Source organism: Condylostylus longicornis, unplaced genomic scaffold (assembly GCF_029603195.1).
Source record: "Condylostylus longicornis isolate FDR11 unplaced genomic scaffold, ASM2960319v2 ptg000009l, whole genome shotgun sequence".
NCBI classification, from domain to species: Eukaryota; Metazoa; Arthropoda; class Insecta; order Diptera; family Dolichopodidae; genus Condylostylus; species Condylostylus longicornis.
Genome location: NW_026577978.1, coordinates 2,131,477 through 2,156,846, shown reverse-complemented (window position 1 = coordinate 2,156,846; position 25,370 = coordinate 2,131,477). Strand labels below are relative to the sequence as shown.

General features: G+C 20.4%; 1 protein-coding gene across 1 annotated transcript in view; it reads left to right on the top strand.

Moving 5' to 3' along the window:
• Nucleotides 1–5,441: 5,441 nt before the first annotated feature.
• LOC129618572 (Krueppel homolog 1-like) overlaps nucleotides 5,442–25,370 on the top strand; it is a 48,838-nt gene continuing 28,909 nt past the window's right edge. The window contains exon 1 of the mRNA XM_055533401.1: nucleotides 5,442–5,567. The gene's annotated coding sequence lies outside the window, so the exon portion shown is untranslated. The remainder of the gene's footprint in view (nucleotides 5,568–25,370) is intronic.

Sequence of the window (25,370 nt, the reverse complement as noted above, 5' to 3'; positions counted from 1 at the left end):
TAAGAGCTTTTTTCTTTTTATTATGTTTTGTTCGTTTCATTTTTGCACAATTTGTGCAAGTATAATGAATTTGTATAATAAATGAAAGCAAAAAAAAAAAAAGAAATAAAGAGGCGATATAATGAAAAAAAAAAACCAACAACAACGATTGAGAGAAATGAAAGAAAAAGACAACAATTAAAAAAAAGGGAAAATATGAAAAAACAAAAAAAGAATGTTGTTTTTTTTTAGCTAGTCTTTATTGTACATAAAAATGTACATATGTATATACTCGTATTATTTTAGAGGGGTAAGTGTGTTTGTTAAAAATTTGTTAAATTTTACAAAATATTTTTCACTTTAAGTCGATAAAGAGAATATCACAGAATTTTTTTATTTTTGAAGAATGAAAAAAAAAGCAAAACAAATACGGTATGTTTAAATAATAAATTATTTTAAGAATTAAAGTCGTTCACATAACAGTAATCTAGTTGATATTTGTACATTCATACTATTTGTACATACATTTGAATATTATCACGAGAGCAGGGGTAAGTAGTTTTATTAAAATTTGATGTTAGAAAATAATAAATTTAAGTATTCCGTTCCAAATTTCAATGTACTGTATTGGTAGGTATATATCAAAAATAAAAATTGCATAACTGTTGGCGAAAATATGAAATAATTTAGTAAAATTTCCAGAAAATTCATATATTTCAATATATTTTAATTAATTATTAATTAAAATTTTGTTATTTGTTTTAGTATTAATAGTATGTTAATAATAAAATTTCATAAAATTAACCAAAATTGCTTAAGAATTTAAATTGAAATAATTGCATACATATGGGCGTATTCTAATTTTACAATTGGACAAAAATACTTTTCTAAAATATCAATGTTTAGTTAACCTAATACCAGTTAATAATTCAGTTCCATAAGTCAAACTTGCAATTATAACAATATAATTGACATAAGTAGAAAAATAGTTGTTCAAAATTGTATATTAACCCCAATTTTTCGCATACATTATGCAAATATATTTTTAATTTTACATATTTCATTTACAATCTTCTTTATACAGTAATTTAAATTGAAAATTTATTCTAATATTGTGTTACTAATGATAAATTTCAAATTAATATAAAAATATTTGCATTTTCAAATATAAACAATGTCAGGTTTTAAGCATGTAAACCTAACATTAATATTTCTCATATATTTTAAATCTAACTACAAATAAATCTAATTCTCTCTCATAGTATTTATTATAATATAATATTTTGCGTTTATTATTTCGATATATATATATATATATATATATATTGAAATGTCTCTTAGATTATATTTTGACGATGACAACGACGACAATATATACAAAGTTTTAAGGCTGTTAACGATAAAATAAAAATATAAAATATCAAATCAAAAAATAAAAAGCTCTTTATTTCTTTTTTATATTAATATAAATTGCGAAAATATTTTTATACAAATATATATATATATATATATATATATGTGTATATATACGTATTCATAGAAATATTTGTATTGTATTAGTAAAAAATAAAATAAAATGTAAGTGTAAAATACAAAATATTGAGAATTAACTTTAACTTTAACCATATAGGTACTAGTATTACTTACCTATGTTCAATATAGAAAATATTGGAGGAAGAAAAGAAAAAAGCCGTAACATTACATACATACAAGTAAATATTAGAGTATATATGGTTATATATATATTATGTATATATTAAATCTAATTCTCAATAATATTAATATTAAGGAATAAAAATATTTTCATTTTTATTGTTGTTTTTGGTTTTTTTTTTATAATAATAATGCTCGTCAATAAAGCCTGATGGTGGCTTTATAAAATTTTGTGTATATTTTTTGTTTTTCTCATTATTTCGTTAGAGGTTTCATAAATGTATTTGTAAAATTTTATATATATATATATATATACAAACACATATATAGAAAATTTCAAATTTTTTATATATACTTAGTGTTTTTTTTTTTGAGAATTTTTGCTTTGTTGTTTTTTTGAATAATAATTATTTTTTTCTTGTTTTTTTTTTTTTGCTTGGTTAATATACATTGAATATTTTTTATTCGGCATTTTACAAGAAAACACGAGAAATGAAACAACATAGAAAATATCACGATCGGTGTTTCTTCGGTTTTATAAATTAATTTTTCGGTTATTAAATTGTTTTTTTTTTTTTTTGTAATTTCTTAATAATAATAATTTTTTTCTTAATAAGAAAAAAAAAAGAAAAGTAAATATAATAAATAAATATAGGGAAAATTATTAGTGCGTAACTATAAATTTTGAAAATTTAAAAAAAAAAAAAAATTAGCTACATTTAAGACAGTGAATGTGATGACAGTAAAAAATTTATATTGAATATTATTACTGTTTTAGGGGGTTGAATTAGTTTTATTTCCTTTTAATATATATATATACATATATACATACAAATATATGCAAAATTTTTTTTTATAAAATGAATAAATAAATAAAAATACGTACTTTTAGTTACTAGTAAGTATATTGTTAGTCGGCGATTTTTTATATACATATGTACAACATTTAAAATTTCAATGTGTTGTAGTACAAAGTATTCTACATATATATATATATATATATATATATATAGTGTAAATTAATTTATAATTTCATTTATTATTCATATTTATTTTATTTACATATTTATTTAAAAAAACAAAATAACAAAAAAAAATAATAAAATAAATATTAAAAAAAAACACATAATACGATAAAATTATTAACCTTCTTGTTTAATACTGGCAGGAGTCTTTAATTGAACGGTCATACAGAAATTTTACAACTAAAAAAAAAATAAGAAAATTAATTAAAATTTTTTTTTTTTGCTCTTTTATTATTTATTTAATTTTTTTTTTATTTTTATTTTTTAAATTAAAAAATTTTTAATTTATTAAAAAAAATTTATATACCAGCCTCTGCCTCTTATAATATTAAAATTTTTTTTTTTTAAAATTAGTCAAAAAAAAAAAAATTCTAATTTTTAAAAATTAATGGAATTAAAGCGTTTTTAAACAAAATACGAAATTAATTAATTTTAAAATAAATAAAGCAAAAAATTAATTCAAATTATTTAAAAAAAACATGAAGCTGCAATTTTAAATTAAATAATAAAAATTAAACATAATTAAAAATAGTAAAAAACAAAAAGACAAGTAAAATATAAAAAGACTAGAACAAAATCCAAGGATATTTTACTAAATATATATATATATATACATATATATATATATATATATATATATATATATATATATATATATATATATATATATATATATATATATATATGTATATACACAATACAAAAAAAATAACATTTTATAAACTATTAAGAGTACATAGTGAGTATTTTATTACAAGGATATAAAGTAAAACAGCAAGAAAACCAATAAAACAACACAATAAATCATAAAACAAAAAAAAACAATATTTTTTTTGTATTTCTGGAACAACATTAAATGAAGAAATAATAAAAATTTTTAAAGTGAAATTTTTTTTTTTTAATAAATAAACATTTAAGCAAATTATAAAAAGAAGGTGATTTATATTTGCAACCTAGATATATCATTTGTATGTGTATGAAGTATGGGAACATATAGCTTATATAATGAACGTAGGACTTACATACAATAAGTAAGAACAATATAATATAGTTATTGTGACTCTATACATTTATTATTTGTGGAAATTTTAATGAAATAATTGAATATACATATATGTACATAATATATTATATGTATTTAGTAACAATTATAACGCAATACTTACAATTATTTATAATTAATTATGAATAGAATTTATTAATATTGTTAAAGATTGAAATCATATAAGAATTAATGGAAAAAACATAACAATAAATAATTTAAATAATTTAAAATTAATTTTTTAAAACATTTTTTTTTTTTTGCAATTTTAATACTAAATTAATTATTATTCATTATACTTAATTAATTTTTCATTAATAATTTTAAAAAAAACTATTAAACTATTAAACGTGATGATTACATGAAATGAATAATAAGGAAATTATTAAAAATTATGAATTATAATTAAAATAAATAATACATTTAAAAATATATAGAGAAATAAAATATACTTACAAATTTAAAAAATTTTATTAGTAAAAATTAAAAAAAAAAAAAAAGAAAAATATAATATTAAATAAGCATTGTTTGAGCTCTTTATTTAATTTTTAACTCAAAATTAAGAGTATATTACAAGTTTTTAACTCTATACAAAAAATTTAACACTCAAAAATATATGAGTTTTTTTTAAATTTTTTCGTTTTCAAATAAATAATATACTCGTATTACGAGCTGAAAAACTGTAAAAATAATAAAAATAATTTGAGTACATTTTATATTACATTTAAAATGGAAACATTTTGAGTAAAAATATAAATATAAATGAGTAAAATTAATTGAGTTATTATTTAATATAAAAATTTTAATACTGAATATTTTTATAATAAAAAAAAACTTAATTTTGTGACGAGAATGTAATTAAAATTTTGAGTTAAATAAATTTAAATAATAGAATATTGTAAATTGAACATTAAATTATTTAATTAATTAAAATTAAATAGAAATATTGAACTTGATTCTTTATACAACCTACACATCAAAAAAATAAAGCATTATTGAAATAAAAAATTAAAATAAAATCAATTTAAAATTGCATATTCTTTAAGAAAACTTTACATATTTACATATTATTACAAACTTTATTATTAATTAATTTGCAAAATTAATTTTATTTTAATTTTGAATTCAAAAATACAAAAAATTTAAGAATTTAAAACTGAATTGTCTACATTAATTTAATTAATATTTTTTTTTTTTAATTAATTTTTAATTCAATTATTATTCAATTAGGTTAATTAAGTTAAATACATATTTTTTAATTTAAAAATAAATAACTGAGAACAAATTATTATATTAAAATATACATATTTTTTTTTTAAATATTATAAATTTTATTTCTTTTTATTATTATAGTTTTTATTACATAAATAATACGCACTATATATATAATAAATTTACAATTAAGTGCATTATTAAAGTGGCATAGAGCAGCAAATTTTAAACAAAAAGGAAATTTTTTTTTTTTTTTTTAAATAAAAATCTTAAAAATATAAACTGCAATATATTAGTTTTAAAAATTAAAATAAAAAAGTGATATAATTTTAAAATACATATATATATATATATATATAATAATTACTTAATAAAATATTTACATATTTTAATTAACTATTTTAATAATAATTATGAATATAAAAATATTTCCATTTATGAATATTTGGATTTGATAAGAAAAAAAAATTGATTCTTAAAATTATATTTTGAAATTTATTTTTTAAAAAAATTATTTATTTTGGAATTATTTTGGATTTATTTGGAACCAGATACACATGTGATTTAATTAAACAATTTACAAAATTAATTAACATTACCATAATACAAAATCAAACAATTATTATAGAACAAGAAAATATTGGAAAACAAATATTGTAAGTATTTCATTTTAATTAATAATTTATAATTATATTAAAAAATATATTATAGTCATAATTATTAAGATTTGCTATCAATATTACTTATATACATATATACTTGGAAATATAATAAATTAAATTATTCACCAGTTTGCATACACGTTTATTTAAAGATAAAATTCATAAAGTACATTTTTATCAAAAGATCAAGTTAATTGCCCTCAAATTAATATTGTTATCTTATATTTTTTTTTTGTTTAGAATACTTGTTTGACCTTCCTATATAGAACTCCTTAAATTTACTCCTTTTTTTTTTAAATAATGTCAGGAAATTTATACTTAATTCTCAAATCTATAAAATTATAAATTATAATAAATCACAATTTTCTTAATTAAACTTAAAATTGCTGTACTTAATATGAGTTCAACATTTCAATAGACTCATAATTTTTAATTTTAATAATGAAATTAAATATCTAATTTATTTTCTATAATATTAATATATATATGTATGTACATACTTGTATTACCTACATAATTAAATTAAATTACTAAAACTGGTTTTATTAATATTAAACTTTTAATTTTGTTCGAGTATTAAGTATACAAGTTATTGTATAATAAATTAATATTTATATATATATATATATATATATACATAAATATAATAATTGCTATGATTACTTAATAATTAGTCGATTTTAATGCAATAATTATATACTCGTATACATAATTTTGTACACTTAAGTAATATAATTGTATACATATATATAACTATAATTAATTATGTAAAATGATCAACCTACCACAATTTCTATATTACATAAAAAGAAAAAATTAATTCTACTTTATTGAAATCATATAATGTTCATTGAAATATATATATGCATGTAATTATACTTTGGGGAAGAATAAAATTTCTTTATTCGTTGAAATTTTTTTCTATACTTATAGAAAATAATTATTTATATTAAATTATTTAATATTCTTATTATTCGTATGAGAAAATGTATGTGAAGTACACTTATCTTCTGTAGTATGAGAAAATATCGTTGTTATTTTCAATAAATATTTATTTATTTTTCAATAAATATTAATTAATATTTTCAGTTTTCAATAGTTTAGAATATATTGAGCACTCTAAGTAATTATCTAATACAGTACCATGCATTACGCTTTAAGTACTCTCTCCCTCTCTCTCATAGAAGTACTTATACCTTCAATAAATTCAGGTATGGTAGTTAATTTCATGCATAGTCACCTTACACAGATGATATAACTCTTAAGAAATCTCCTCTTCACAAAAATTCCTTCCTGATTTCTGACAACGAAATTATTTTATAATAAAACCTTCGTGTAGGGAAATTAAATAATAAATTAATTATTTATTTTAATTTACGAGTCTCTTTAAGTCTTGTATTTAAAAATTTATATCTAGTTTAAAAGGTTTATATGGTATTGTCCATTTGATGTTTAGACAAATTCAATACGGTTCACAAAATCATATGTACTCATTTAATGTACTCACATTGTTTGTTATATATTATTGATAGTGCATCCTGTATTTTCAATTCAACATAAAGACGCATATTGCTTATTTTCCAAAAAAAAAAACAATTAAAATTAGTCAAGGTTGAATATAAAAATTGATTGAAAACAAAAAAAAATATAACAAAATTTTGAGTATAATTCTTCCTGATTTAAACAAAACAAAATGCTTACGCATATCCAATTTATTTATAATAATTTTTAACATATAAAATATTTATTAAATATAAATCTGTTATACACATATAATAGTAATTTACTTCGAAATTTTAATATACAATTTAATTTAAACAATATATCAAAATTTTTCAAAGATTTTATGAGATTTTTTAATAATTTTTCTTGTTTATATAATAAAATTTTATAAATAGATTTTTATTAAAATTAAAAATATCAAATGATATATACGTACTTATATATCAATAATATTTTGGTTGTATACCACGTAATATAATCTTCAATTATATTATAAAATTCTATAATAAGTAAATATTTGAACTCATGTCACCACAATATTATAATATAATTTGACTCATATTATTTGAATAGAATCAATGAAATTCTTAGAAACTATATTATATACATACGAGTATACATACCACATTAATATATATACATACTATATTCAATTTAAAAATTATATTTTATTAGTTTGTTAAATTATTTCGCATCCTATTATTGTGCATTTTCTAAAAAAAATTTGTTTAGTTTTTTTTTATTTTTAGTTAAAATGGGTGCTAATTTATATGGAATTCTAAAATAAATATTTGATTAAAATTGTTTATAAAATAACAAAGATCATATACTATATATATGATTTATATATATATATATATTATATACGATTTATACGTACATTACATATTATGTTAATAGACAAAAATATTATTAGTTTAGTTATTATTATTCAATTTGCAAATTATTATAATAAAGTAATTTTCCATTTTCTATTTTTTTAACATGGAATATTTAAATGGGAATTGTTATACAGTATAAATTTATATATATATTGTACATATGAATAAAATAGACTCATGAAAATAAGCTTAATTACTACTCATACATTAAGACTCATGAAATTAATGTAAATATGAAAACAATAGAAATTTAACAATGAACCTATGAAATATGAATAAACTGTAGAATTATCTGTACTTTATGACAATATAATAAGGATATAAATATTGTCGCAATCTAAATAAACTATGAACTTTAAGTCAAATTAAAATAAACTTAATAATTAATGCGATCGTTTTCAGTAATTATTACTTGTTCATTTGCACTACTTAATTAAGATGACATTAAAAATTTAATTACCAAAATTTTTTAATTATAATTTTGGAATTATCACACATAGGTACTAAAAATAGTTCCGTTTAATTTCAAATTTTAAATTTAATTTTAAGTTAATTAATTAAATTACAGCTCTCTAATATACATTATATCTAATGCATGTCAATCTAATATATTTAAAATATGAAAGAGAGAATTAATGTATGATATTTGATGGCGCTACCCCATAAAATTCTGATTAAATTACTCAAAATCAAAAATTTAGTTTTCTTTTTAGAAATTAATGAAAATGAATTATCAGATGACAAATTATAAAAATTCAAAATATTTTCATATTTATAATTAATTAACAATTAATATCAATTAATTATAAAATACTAGTATATAAGTAACTACTTATATTAATTATATCTATATTAATTAAATAGTACTTTTTTTCTTCAAATAAAACGTAAATTAATTGTAATGCGTAATATTACTATTACTACTAATTATATATACACAATAATATGTTTGTATATATTAAAAAAAAATTTATCCAAATGTCAACAGTAATATAATTTACACATTACTAATTATCTTATGTAATTATAAAGTAATAATTGAAATGGATTTAAAATTCTAAAAACAGAATTTATTAGATAATATTTTTCAACACTAGTAAATTTTAAGTGTAAAATTTACTTTGATATCTGATCATAATTACATAGATTAATAGCAATAAAAAATAAAATAAATATTTTAAATCGGAAATGAAAATTAGATATTAAATAAGTATATATATATATATATATATATATATGAATAACAATTTCATGTCATTTTGTATTTTAATGAAATTTTAAATTATAAAAAAAATGTGCATAAATAAAACACGTATTTATTGTGCAATAATTTTATAATTAGTTTATTTAATAATTATATTAAGCATAGATTATATAAAAATTAAATTATATACACCTTCTCAGTTGTTGTTATAATTTATTTATAATTTTTAATTCATTATTATTTTTCAATTTTTTATATTATGAGAAAACGTGAACATATGAGAGAATACGTTTAAGAATAATTTTTAATAGCAAACGATCAAATTAAAAGTGTTGCCATTCATTGTTGAATATTTAAATAAAAATAGTTGTTTATCTATATATATTAAATGTTTTCTTTAAAATTCAATAGAAATATGAATTTAAAATATTAAGTACTAGCTATATAAGAACGAATCTGTAGAATTTCCAGATAAAATAATTCCAGGATTGGGCGGATAAAAGATATTTCTGTATCATACTCGTATTTCCAGTTAAATCAAAGTCTCAGCGCCTATTTTTATGCAAAATTTACTGACAATATATTTTTAATTGTTATTTAATTGTAAAATTTAATCATATACCCTTATTTACATTGTTGTGAATTTTTACTAAAAAGTAAAAAAATGTTTGAGCTCAAATAATTTATACTCGTAACAGTCAAGAAGACTGACTGTTAAAATATAAAATTCTCTTTATGAGATTAATGATTTTTTGTGACCTAAGTAAAAATATTAAAAATTAATGTTTACAAAATTTCAAATTTTATACTTATTAGAATTCTTATGAGAAATAAAACAATAAAACACGATTTTTTCACTTATATTTGTTAACGCCTCGTTATATGCAATTTTTTGTGATTATTTGAATTTTTATCAAATTCAAATATCATAATTTTAATAATTTAAAATAATTATATTTAAAAAAAAAATTCAAATTTATTTAATATTTTTTTGCAAAAACTTCTCTGTATTTTTTATCTTTTGCTTCTAATTTCGAAACCATTTTTAATTTTTTGATAACAACAACAATATTATTAATCCAGAAATTCTGATTGGCCAGTTACTTAATTTATATACTAGTTATACTATAAATATCATGTTTGTGCTAATATTATCAAAAAAAAACTTTTTTTGATTATTTTTTTTTAAAACTGCTTACTAAGCCTATAATAATATAAGCAGGTTAAATTTCTTATACAACTAATTTTTCCTTGTACTAATATCAAAGAATGAAAAAATAAAACAAAATGAACGTTACCCTAAATTATATATATGTGTATAAAATTAAGTGCCTTATATGTATATATAGACATGGATATATTCTATTTTTCGGCATACAAATATTTTCTAAACAAGACTTAATTTTTTTTTTTTTTAAAAACCACGCCTCTTCAAAAAATAAAAATGAAAACTCACATTTATGTTAATTTATTCAATGTATTAGATTATGTTTTACATAACTTTGAAATTATAAAAAAAAAAACATATGTATTAATAAAATATTTATGTATTGCTGAAATTTTGGCAAAAAAGACAAAAATTAATACCTATAAACTTGAAATTATAATCATAATTTATTTACTATCAAAGCTTTCATACCATATGTTTGATTCAAACAACTGATAAAAAAATACCGATATTTATACTTTAATATATAGCTTAGGTATACAAAATAGAGGTTCTAAATTGCGATAACGCGTATTTATAAAAATAGAACAAAACTATTATCGGATTTTAATTTGAAAATTGATTTTCAATAGTTCCTAGAATATAAATGTGATATCAGAATTGTTTGCGATAAAAAATGAAATATTTATACAATTGAAAATTAAAAAATTATTGAAAAAAAGAAAAATAAATTGAGTATTTTTAATATTCAAACTGACATTGTATAGTCTTGAATAGCAATACTAGTATATATTAAATTTTAAGATAGAAATTAACTTCAATTGTTCAACTGTTATAATTAAAATGTTAAATCCTCATTAGGAAAGATTTCATGTATTAAATCAAAGTAAATGGAAAATAAAATTAAATACAATTTAGAACAACATCAAAAACTTAGAAATTAAATAAATTAATTTGCTATACATGTCAAATTCAATCCACAAGGAAAGGTACTAATTAGGTAGAGATTCATTGGCTAGAATTCCCTTCTTTAATATCATGTAACTTCAGTAACGAGAAACCACTGAATTTATTAGAACTAATCAAGGGCGTGTGGTAATATACGACACACTTAAGGAGGAGAACGCAATTGATCTTTCTGTTCATGTATAGCCTTCCCATGCATACATATAAAAGGAATTGAAAAGCACCCATATTTTAGTTCTCCTTATAGAAATTTCTAATTATTTGTATTGTTATAAAATATTCGGGAGATCATAAAATTAATTTCAACAAAATTAATATCAACAAAAGACTTTCACTATTGTTCAAGTACGTTATTTTCAGGTTCTACTGTATTTATTTAATAAAAATTATTTCTTTATTTGCATAAATACATGTATTCCCATATTATACAATATTCGTACATTATAAACTTATCATACAGTTTACGATCATTTTTTTTATTAATTATAATTTAATTGATAAAAAATTTCTACATAATTTGCTAAAAAAAAACCAAAATTTCCCTTTAAAAAATATTTGTAATCTTTCAAATTTTAATGTGTGATTATTGTTATATTTTTCATATAATATTATATTACTCTATACCTAATAATCTTAATATTAGAGAGGTCAGTTAATTTGTTACTAAACAACTATGTATACAATATCAAATAATATCATTCATAATAAAAGAGCGAAACCGAAGCAAGCAATAAAAATATAAATAAAAAACGCGAAGCAAATATCAACGATTTAAAAAATTAATTTTTAATTTATACAACAATTTGCCTGAAGTTTGATATTAAAAAGCTTTTTAAATTTTGCAAATAAGTATATATGCGTGTACATATATATATAGGCAACCATATATACATATAAAAGGGTAAAATTATTTTCGCACAATAAAAAAAAAAATTTTAAGCGAAAATATTTGCAAAATAAAAAAATTTTACTCCAAAGAAATTTGAAAAAAAAAAATATTCGATCCGAATCTGTTTAATCAAATAAGAAACAAAAAGTATACAAACATAATAAATAAAAACGCTAAAATATTAAAGAAAAAAATTAATTTGATTATAATTGTAAATTTTTATTTTTAATAAGCGCTAAAAAACAACACAAAATTCAATTTCTTTTAAAATATCGCGCATAATTTTCTGTTATTTGTTTTGATTTTTTGTATTCTTTTTATTTATTTTGTTTATAATTTTTTTTTTTGCTGGATGAATGTATTAGTAACGCGCGTGTACCGATCACCTATATAATATTAATATAATACCTTTAGCTATATATATTTATATTCATACATTTTATAATGATTAATAAAAATATTTGAGTAAAGTGACCAATTATACAAAATATTTTATTTTAAGATGGTACTTAAAAATGCTTTAATAAGAGAGTAAATACCGCAGAGTATATAAAAACAAATTGCAAAATAAATTGCAGCAAAATATATAAAAAATAAGAAAATTGGAGTAAATCGAAAAAAAAAAACTCCTTTATTATTTATTTCATTAAAAATTTATTTCATAATTGAAAAAAAAGAACAATTATATAGGATATACGAATAATGCCTATAAAATCTAAAGAATTTTACGATAAAAATTTTATTATTATCACCACCTTTCTTTCAGAAACGTTAAAAAAGCGAAAATTTCCGAAAAGCTATTCGTTGAATAAAAAATTTCTTTCTCTTATTTGCTTACAAAATATTTTCAAAATCTCGCCTATTGATATGAAATTTTAAAATACTTCGAAAAATTCAATTAATTTTGTTCAAACTGTATTCAAACACGTTCCTCTTGATCAAATTCAATATCTGAGAACTCTTAAATTCAAATATATGAATTTGTTATGAAAATAATCAGAAAAAGAAAACTTATAACAAATAAACAACTTTGAACTTGCAAAAAAAAAAAAAAAAACATTTTTTTTTCTTCATTAACATTTTCATGCGCTGATCAAAAATAAATAATGCAATAAAAAATAAAAAAAAAAAAAGCTTATAAACATCTGGCAAACATAATAAAAATTAATATTTTGCAAGAAAGAGAAAAAAACATTAAGCTTTTTTTCTTATTTTTTCGTATAAATATGTATGTATGTTTGTTCTTACAATATGAATGATCTAGTCATAATAGCAATAAAAATAATAATGATAATGAATAACAAAAATCATAATTAAATAATAAAACACATAAGAAAATAAAAAAACGCAAAAATGTCGGTGTTTTACTCCCAAAATACTCTTTTCGTTTTTTATTTTTTCGTTTTCTTCTCTTTTTTATAATTTGACAAAAATTATCTGATTCACATTCCTATATTTATTTATTTTGATTATAAAAATATTTGAGTATGCACACACTTATGTTCGTATCGTACATAAAAATTATTTTCATCAAAATATATATTTAATATTCGTGTTATATATTAACACAAACACATACATACATTACACTTATAAATTTTCTAAATTCAAAAGACCTATCATAACATTAGACTTAGAGAGTATATCAGTGATATTTTTGACGACGATTTACCGCAAATTCAAATAGAAGAATGAAATATAAATAAAAACAAGAAAAAGAAAAACAATAATAAAATGAAAAAAGAAAAACGCAAAGATATTCATTATCGTTTTGTTAGCAAAAAAAAAAAAAAGAAAAAAATAATAAAAAACAAAAATTTTTTTTTCTTTTTTTTTTTTTGCGCTTATTATTTTTTAACCGAATTTTTTCTTGGTCTGCTTAGATAAAAATTTCGCTAATATGATTTTGATTTAAAATGATGATGAATTTTTTTTTTTTTGGTTATGATGGATGGTAGTGGGTACATAATTGGATACTCAAAAAATTTTTTCCTCTTTCTTCTTATTCTCTTTTCATTTTTGACATTATTCAAATGTTGTGCTCTTTGTTTTTTATTTTCCATACTCTAATCATATTTTTTAATGTTTAAATAATTTTTTTGTTTTTACGTTCAAAATGTAAGAAATATAAGAAAAGTATTGCAATTGTTTAAAATTATATTGAATGAAATAAAATATTGTTATATGCTCAATACGAGTATAACATATTTCTCAAACATTTTACAAGTATATTGAATTGTGCTTAACCATAAGTAACTCACTCTTATAGGAGCTTATTTTAGCCCAACTCCTCTTATTTTAGAGTATAAGTATATATTTTCATTATATTAATTTTAATATGTTATGAAACTTGTATGCAAAATTTTTGTGACAAATACCACAGGAAAAAGCAAAAAAACCATTTTTTTTAACTAGACCTAGTGAAATTGAATTCTTGGACAATCATAATTACAAACTACATTTTTGTTAAAATCTTCTTATAAATTTTCATACACATTTCTGTGTTAAATTTTAAATATGTTACCATATAAAATCTCCTATATATAACAAGTTACCCTATATATTTGTAAATTATAGTTAGTCAATTATTTTTCATTAGAACAAAACAACCACATACAAAATAATAATTCTTCTTTTTTATTTTATTGCTGCTTTTATTTTAATTTAAATTCTATTCTATTTTTAATCATTCCCGCACGTCAGGCAATATCTATTATGTTAAATTCTTTTGTTATATAATAGACCACACGTATTCGGATACATATCTACACACACATATAGTTCGTTTTAATATTAATTATAATTCTAAATTGTATAATATTTTACTAATCAATCCCAGTTGTCTTACAATATTGTCGTTGACTGTTTACCATATAAAATTTTTTTAAAAAATAAAAAAAAAAATAATCACAATTTCATCCCGTCTTTACTCATAGTTAACACATCTAGTGAGATAAACATTAAAAACAATATATTATAATATGTATATAACTACTTAATACAGGTATTTATTTATATTTTTGTCAAAATAAACAAAAATTATATGAAAAAAAAAAAAAGAAAAAATAAAACAAAAACTTTTAAAAAATATCACATTCATAAAAAATTCGCGTGTTTCCCATTAAAAAGCAAAAGCAAAAAAAAGGAAGAAAAAAAATAAAGTACAATAAAGAAAAAAGCAAAGCATCACAAACGATCGTGAAAAAAAAAGTTTTATAAAGAATAGCATAATATATTATTAATGAAAACAAAAAGCCTGACAATAATTTGTCACATGGTCGAAATTTGAAGGAATATCGAATTAATTTGGGGTTTTATCTATGCTGCTGCACACTTTTTCATTGATTTTTATTGAAAAGGTATTATCTTAATAAATGGTAATTAATACAATATTTAAGAAATTTACGATATGAGCAAAATTTACGATATTACAAAATTACGATATTGCAAAATTTTGTACAGTTCAGTTAACTTACGATGCTAAAATATCTTACGATAATACCATTTATAATATTAACATAATTTACGATATTAACATAATTTACCCTCACTCATTTTAACACATTATAAACACATACATACTTATGTACATTCTTTAATATTATACTCGTATAAATTTAGCTCTTGAAAACCTATCACATTACAAATATTTTATAACGTAGGTATACAAATTTTTTGTTATATTTTATACAAACTATTTATATTGCCACATCCTTGATACAAATACACAATGTGCAATTTTAAATTTGTGTATCCATTTGCAACAAAAATTCATTTCTAAAATTAATTTAATATACTGCACAAAAAAAAAAGCTTAATTTAATCATTAATGTTATCGTTAAGTTTGAGTACAGTCTCGTCATCATCCTTTAATGCATGCGCATATACTATATTCATTCATTTACATGTACATGAATACAAATATAAAAGAATCATAATATTAAATATATACAATGTAGCCCTATATATAATCGCTACTTGGAAAAACAATAATAAAAGGCCAAAAAAGATTAACAATCAAAAAAAAAAAAAACAAATTGCAAATAAAAATTATGTTGTATATCAGCCGGGTTTTGTTTTATGACCTCTTCTTTCGGGTTCAAATTTTAAAGGTGATTTCAAAGTCACTGAAACCATCAGTGTTTTCTGATGACAAAAAAAAAAATCAAAAACGCACAAAAATGCTTTTTTTTCCATACTTTTTTTCATGTAATCGCCTAAATAAAATATGTTGGGGTATGTTTTTTTTTTTTATTTTTTTTTTCTGGCTTCTTTTGTTTTTGTTGTATAAACAAATTATATTTGTGTGTGTATTTGTGTGATGAGGTTTTTTTTTGGAAATTTTTTTGGGTATTTTATTTTGATTTTCTTGTAATTTTTTTTTTATTTCATTCATTGTATGCCTACACAGTTTGGTTGAAAAATATTTGGTTATTTTTGTTGCAAAAAAAACTATGTGGATGCAAAAGGACAACATATATTTTATGTAAAAGAAATAACATATATAAAGTACCCAACTAATAGCCCGCTTTTTTGGTTTTATATTGCTTCAAGATTACTGTAAAGTATAAAAATGATTTACAATCATTTATTTACAATTTTTTTTCATTTAATGTATGAAAAATTCTTGCTTTAATCTGATAGTGTATGCTACATACTTGTGTTTCACTGGATGAGGAACACTAATATCTTTAATTTTTCGGAAACTAACTCAATTAGAGGACAAACTTTCAGTATCCCTTTAATTTACTTTGCAAGTCTCAACTAAAATATTTTGCGTTATTAGAATTTCGCCGTTTTTTAAAGTTATTTTATTTTTGAAGGTCGTCGTACTCGTCCTTCTGCAATCATTAAATACTCAAAAGTATGATATAACAAAAAATGAATCATTTATCTGTTCCCATTTTTGTGTATACAAAACCCAAACTTTTTAGTCAAATCTTTATTTGAATGAACAAATTTTTACCTTAATCAAATAAAATTTTTCAAAATTAATTCAAAATTAATTACCATGTCTTTCTGCTTGTGTTCTCTTAAAATAATAAATTAAACCATTAAAAATACATTTTATGATCGTAAATAATTTTCATATACTGCAATAAAACTGATTTTACCAAGCTATAAAATCAAATAAAATAAATTGCGTCTATGTACACAAGCACACGTGAAGTTTAATGTCATAATAACAGACTCGAATGCATTAAAACTTAAATGATTCTTTAAGAAGCTAATTTAAAAAAATATTTTAAAAATTATTAACCAATTCATTTTCTAATTTTAAATTTTTTTTTTTTTTTGCAATATATTTTGTTCTTATTCCTGTTTTTCCATTTGAATGCACCTTTTAAAAATAAAATTTGCGAAAAAATAATTTAAATAGGCTTGTATGCGTTGAAATTTTTGTAAGTGTGAGTGTGTTACTGCGTATACGATATCCATATTTATGATTTATATTAAAACCTTAAACATTTTCTTTTGAATAGCATTAAAAAACCTTGAACTTCTTGAACAAACTATACAACTCAACCGATAAATTAAATATTCTAATGAAAAAAAAAAACTGGTTTTTGTAAATTATCCTTTGTTTTTTTTTTTCATTTTTTTTTGTGTTTTTGTATTTTTAACAAATAATAATCCTGATGCTTGTTATTTATTTTTTTGCAGAGTATTTCTAACCCTTTTCTTTTTTTGTGCATATTGTATGAATTTTATTAACAATACCAAATTAAGCAGCAAAAATAAAAATAAATGCAAAAAAAAAAAAAATACTTGAATTTTTGGTATTTGTTAAATTCTATGGGTGTACAATGCCCTTGATGAAATATTCAAATCTAATGAATTTGGTTGCAAAACAAAAAAAAAGGCAAGAAAAGAAAATAAAAAAAAAATTTAAAGGAACCAGATGAATTTTTTAAAATTCATCTCTTCACCACCAAAATATGAAGATGCGGGAAACGCTCAAATAATTTCGGTTAAGATTGGTCAGTTTTTTTTTTTTTTAATTTTTTTTTCTTTATATTTATTTATCTTTTACCGCCTCTTCATTATTTTGATTTTATTCCTTTTTTTTTTTTTTGCGTTTGCTTAAATTTCATCTGCTTTGCTGTTTTTTTGTCAATAAGAAAGTAATCGTAAAAAACAAAAACATGTTAGGATCAACTTTGTAAATTTTTTTATAAAATTTACGATATTACAAGTCTCATGTTAGAATTCGATATTCGTTTTTGTTTAAAATGGTTTTCTTTTGCTGTTCTTTGTTTCAATTTATCCAAATTTACTTTTGTATAGTTATGCTTTTTCGGTTTTGAGTTTTTTAAAAATAAGTGATTGAAAATATTTAAAAAAAATGTTTGTGCCCCACTTAATAAACAAAAAACCAATTACATTGTGGTGTTAAATTTTGAATTAAAATTAAAATTTCACCAAAAAAAAAAAACAAAGAGATAAAAGAAACAGCTTTGCTTATACACACAAACTGGTTTTTCTTTTATAAATTTAAGGCATGAAGTATGCATTTTTAAAGAGCAAATGTGAAATAATTAGGTATAAGTATAACTGTACTTAAAATAATGTAATGTGAAATGAGCGTATAAAATTACTTCCAGAAAAATCCATTTTTCCAGTTTTTATTTTGAAACTTATAATTTTCTCACTCTTATTTTTCATAAATCTTTCAATAACAACTTGTGATTATGTACCCTTGTGTATAAAAGAAATAAATTTCGTTGATTGAGAACACTTATCCATAGAATATTGAGAATGAGACCAAGTGACTTCAATGCGTCAGAATCTAACGTTAACAGGAATAAATAACCTAATTTTTAATTAATTAATCGTATTTGTATGATAAATCACTATTTCTTAAAGTTTTTAACCTAATCAAGACTAATTTATCTGTTATCAATTCTGCTATCAATTCTGGTAAAAAAAATTTTGTAATTTTTATATGTTCATTTGGAAAAACTCAAACATTTCTAATAAATTTAACTAATTTATGCTTTATTAGCATAACTAAAAATTATGCTTTTCAAAAAAGAAATATAGTAAAGAAATAGTAAAAGATTTTAATAGTTAATTCTAAGAGATATGGGCAAACATGTACATAATATTTATTAATTTTATATAATACCAAATTATTTTTCAATTAGGGTCTATATAAAACGGGGGATTCCCTGTTAAATCTACTCTATTTCTAATAAAAATTTAAATAGAATTTTAATTTAAATTTGCATAAGTTTTACTATTGTAATATAATTCTGATATTCTGTTATATCGGCTCACATATGAAACACACACAAATAGAATACAAAATATTTTGAATAATATAGAATACGAATTGACCTTGAAATTAATCACAAGTTGAGTATTCAAATAAATTCACCAAAAACAAAAATTGTTATATATTTAATTAAAACTGTAATATTTTTATAAAGACATGCAACCTTTTCCAAAATAACATTAATCAACTATCGGGAAATAAATTTTTTCAACTTAATATAGCAATATATAATAATATGTATATATGTAACACATATTTTATATTAAGAAAAGATTTATAAATTAAAGAAGCAAGAAAAAATTTCAAATTAACAATTTTTTTCTCATTTTCAGGACTTTGTGCCTATTTTGCGCCTACATTTTTATGTTAAAAATCATTGCATTCATTTTATAGTCATTTATTTTTCATATTTTTTCATGATTTTTAAAAACAAAAAAATTAATTAAATACACCTGAAAAACATCAAAAATATAAAATTTTATAGATATTTTTTATTTTAAAAATTTAATTAATTCTTATAATGTACACCCCCTCTAAAATAACTTTAGTAAGAAATTTCATTCTGTTTTTTTTGGCAAGAAAAACAAAAACCACAACAATAAGAAAATTTGCTCTGGTATAACAATTTCTTTATTTATCTTTTGTCTCAACGCCGAAATATATATATATATGCTGTATATCAGTTATACTGTTATGAATGTGTTATATACCATATATACAGCATGTTTAATATGTATATATATTTATAAACATATTGTAAATATTTACAGTAGGCGCTCATTGATGTTGCACTTCGATTTTCATTTAAATTTTCAAAAAAAATATTCGAAAAAAAATATAGTTCGTTTATCCATATTACATATTAATTAGGTCCATGCTATATTGACATAATTTGTTCGGGTTGATATATTTATGAGACTACACATCCCCCTTCATACAGCGTCTTTGAGACCCATAATCCTTCTCCTCTTCTAATATTCGCAAGGATAGAAATAATGGCTAATAGAATATGAATATCATGTGTGAAAAAATATTCATATTCTATTAGCCATTATTTTCCTTTTTTTCATATAATTTCGGGTCTACTGTATTACACTTATGAAAACAAAAATGTGAATATAAAAGAGTGCAAATACAATATTTTTGGTTTTGATAAAAAATATAAAATCAACAAAATCATAATTAAATTGGATTTAAAAAAAAAAATTTTTTTTTTTTGGAATTTGTGCTTGAAAAAAATAATCACGAAATTATAAAAAAAAAAATATTTTTATAGTGCTTGACTCAGAACGCCAAAAATTCCAGATGATCATTGATGTCAAAGTTTAGGGTGTTAAATTTATTACACATGAAAAAAAAAACAAAAACCCCAAAAATTATTTTTATTTGAAATTTTATATTGCTAGCATATTATGTACGTGTACATATTTATACTGTACATGTATTTATTAGAAAAATATTAATTTAAAAAATATGTAAATATTGCTAGGTATATAGTAATATGTGTACGAATACACAGTCGCGGGTTAAATTTTCACAACAATATTATATACCTATAGAATTAACAATATACGAGTAGTAATAACGGAATTCGTATTAATTGTGTAGATTTTTTACCAATATTGTGCGGTGAAGCTAATTGAAAAATTTACTTTTAGAATAAAGTACCAGAAATTTACTAATTTATTCTGAATATATCAATTTTTTCTGCACCTGGTAACAAGAACAAGTGACATTGTAAATCATGTCATTTTCTTTTAGAGAAGGTGGCGAGTTCAGTTAGTATTTCAAAATGGTTGTAATTATATGGAAAAATGAAAATCCTAATTAGTAATTTAACAAATCCGATATTGAAAAATTTTATATTTCTTCTCATCGCATAATTTCAGTAATGTAAAATTACAAAATAGAGTTGACAAAACCTGGAACCTTAACAATATACATATATGTTGCTGTTCCAGTAGGTAATTCACAGATTCTTACCATTTATTCTCATATCTTTAATATTTCAAAATCCCAAAAACAAAATTAATATTATTGGCCAAGAACCTCAAAAAAAAAAAATAATTAAAAATTATAATTTCAAATTTTAATTATTTTATAAAATAAAAACTTATAAGAAAAAAATAAAAATTTTAAAATTAATATTTTAATTTATTCCTAAATTCAGTCCATAATTTATGCTCCAGACTGTATCAAAATAAAAAAAAATCTGATGTGGTCAGCACATAACCGACCGCATTGTGTATTGTCTAGTTAAATGAAAGTGTTACAGAATATTATAAAAATGTCTGTTAAATACTTCTTTCCAATTTTTAGGACATTAGTAAGCTTATAGTTAACATCCCTAGAAAAATGTAAATTTGGCTCTTAGTAGAGTTTCGCTTTGTGCTACCCGAATTCCTTGAAATGCTCACCAGTTAGTTTCGGTAACAACCAGAACTCAAATATCAATTTGTTCTGTGGATATGGTGAAAAATGTAAAATCGGCCCGCAAATCAGTTCTCGAGCCCTGATCTTTCCAAAAAATTTATATGTTCATTGTTTTAATACGAGGAGTTCATATAGTAAATTTCAATGAAATCGGTTGATTATTTCTCTTTATACACACAAAAGTGTATATTTGGCCCGTAGTAAACGTCTAGTTGCCGATGCCTGATTTCTTCCAAAACATACGAATTTTTGCGGATGGTCGAGCTGAGCTTATATATAAAATTTCAAGTAAATCGGTTGAATACTTTCTTCAAAATGTTCAAAAATGTAAAACAGGCCCGCTAAAAAGTGCAGTTCCCGAGGCCTGATATATACCAAAAGTTGATCGATCCGTGCCATGGTGGAAACAAACTTACATATAAAATTTCATCAAAATCGGTTCAGCCGAACTTGAGATACACGCGTGCACACACAGACCGACAGACCGACAGACCGACAGACCGACAGACCGACAGGTTGCTAAAAATAGTTTATTTACACTTCCCTACTATGGAGAAGTACGTTCCCACCGAAAACTCGATATGCAAAATTTGTTGCCATCACATAACCTACCTATTGTTTACACAATACGGTCGGTAAAAATATTTTCTTATCAAAAATTATACAGAAAAAAAAAATTTTTTTTTGTATTTATTTTTAAATTTATTTTTAATTTTATTATTCATAAAGTTTATTGGACTTTTCCAAAAAAACAAAAAAAAAAATATTTTCAATTAGCTATAGGCATTTTATGTGTACAATGTACAAAATTTTAAGTACACAAATAATTTTAATATAAAAACAAAAATTTCAATAGACTACCAAATTATTAATTGGCTAGCATATATACGAGTACACAAGGTACACAAACTTACATATATGAGTACATTGTACAGCAATTGTAATAAATATAAAAATATTCAATAATTTTAAATAATATTTATATAGAAGTACATATATATTTATATTGTTATACATTTTTATAAAATGACGCACCCGATCTATATATTCAAAATCAAGTTCAAGGATTCAATTATAACTACAAGAACAAATTTTTTTAAAGAAAGAAAAATTATAATAAAAGTCGAACACAAATCTAGTGGAATTTTTGTGTATATTTATTGAATTTGTTCTTGTATACATATATGTATGTATGTATCGAATATGATTGTAGGTATTACGATAATATATACATACAACGGCATATATGTACATGTGAATATAATTAAAATGTGTATGACTTTAGAGATAGAGTTCATTTTTATTTAAACATGCAATAAATTGGGTTTTTAAAAAATAAAAGTAATTATTTCTCCCTCTCATATACCTACACTATGTATATGTATATAAGTACGTATATCAATCATACTCAATATTCACATAGTATACATATATTTTAATTATTACAGATTGACAATCTTGTATACTTGTTACTTTTTTAATGAATTAAAAATAATTAATGATTTTTTTTTTTTGACAAAATTTTAATATTTTAATTTTTTTTTTTTATTACATTATTAAAATGTACATGCATTGGATCATATGGGTAAAATATGGTGACAGGAAACAATTAAAATTAAAAAAAAAAATTCTTTGTAATAAAAGTTCGTATACTCTTTTTTGCAGATATATGTATATTTTTTTTTTGTATAACACTTTGTACCCATCTTTTGTCTACATTTGAAAAATTTAAAATTAAAAAAAATTGTACGAAAAAGAAAAATAACATTGGTTTCTTATTGTTGTCCTTGAAAACCGAATATAGCTCATTTTAAATTTTCAAGTTTAAGGTGAAAATTTTAATTAATTAATAATGCTATTGGATCATTGTTTATAATTTTAAATAATAAGAAAAAATTTTGTCTTATATTGCTGTTCTTTGTGTTAATATTTATGTATAAATTTTTTTTTTGCAAAAGTGTTACATATGCTAGTTATAATGCGCCATTTATGGAATATTTGGTAGCTAAAACTATATTGGTATTTTTGTTCTTACACAAAACATACTCTATAAATTAATTCTTTTATATTTTACGTATTTCAGGGGTTAATCAATTATAAATTGGGATTATTTTGAGATTAATAAATTAAAAATTTTTATATATTTGAAATAATTTTATTTTATTTCAATATTTTTTTATATGGAAGAATTAATGGGGTTAATTTTATAATTAAATATTTAATTTAAAGAATGAAATATTAATATTCACTTCGGATCTGTTTATTTCTACTATAATTAAAACAATGTACGTCTGCATTTTACATAGGCATGATACAGAACTTAACAACTTAAATTCGAACTGAATTGTAAAAATAACTATAAAAATTAAGAAAAATTAAAGTAATTTATAGAATGTGAGAAGGAAAGTATTTTTTTTTAAATTATTATAAAAATCATAGAAAGATAAACTATAGACACAGTTCATGACCTTAAACTGAATTTAAGTTGAAGCAATGTAAGCAAATATATACTTTTATTATAATTTACATTGAAATTTAATACACCTGAATCATATTTTCTTTTTTAATTTAACATAACTGACCTACATACAATATACTCGTATAAATTTATTTTGCTTAAATATATTATATATTGTTATAATTTTTTTGCAAATAAAGAAATTTTCATTTCCTAAATTACAGACTATTGCAATACAATGAAATCTTTGTTGGCAAAAATATAATTTTTAATTTGCATCAAGTACATTTGAATTAATAAATATAGGTTAATGAAAATTTTGAGTAAAGTGACTTAATTTTGTAATAATTTTGAGCTGTTTAAAGTGATTTGTCATCATTACAATACTAACAATATAACAATATTGTATATGGTATAAATACAAAAATCAAAATGTAAAAATAATAAAATGTTCATTATAATAATTTTATTTTATTTAATTTAATTACAAAATCTTAATTCTAAAAACTGACCATGTACTTATAAAAATCTTGTTTCATAACTTAATCAAATAAGTATTCTGTTTGACGATCTTAACAGGCAAATGTTAATTAAAATTTACAAAATATAATTTCACAGTTTTTGTGATATAATAAATAAATATCGGGAATTTTAATTGACTTAATATTAAGCATTAAGGATCCTTTATATTTATGTGGAAATCGAAAATATTTTGGCCCGTAAAAACTAAAAAAAAAAATTTAAATTATTGAAATTACTAATTATAATTTAATCATTAATTTTATGGTATTCTTTTTTGAATTTTTTTAAAAATTAATTTTTTTCTATGTTGATAACTTTAGAAAGTTTTAATTAAATTTAAAATTATACTTAACCCGAACAATTTTACATTGAAAAAATTAACAATAAAAAATATTACATACCACCATAAAAATTGAATATATATTAGAAAAACGTGACTCTAAACGATTTAAGTAACTTAAATCACGACAACTTTAAAGTGAATTAGTTAAACT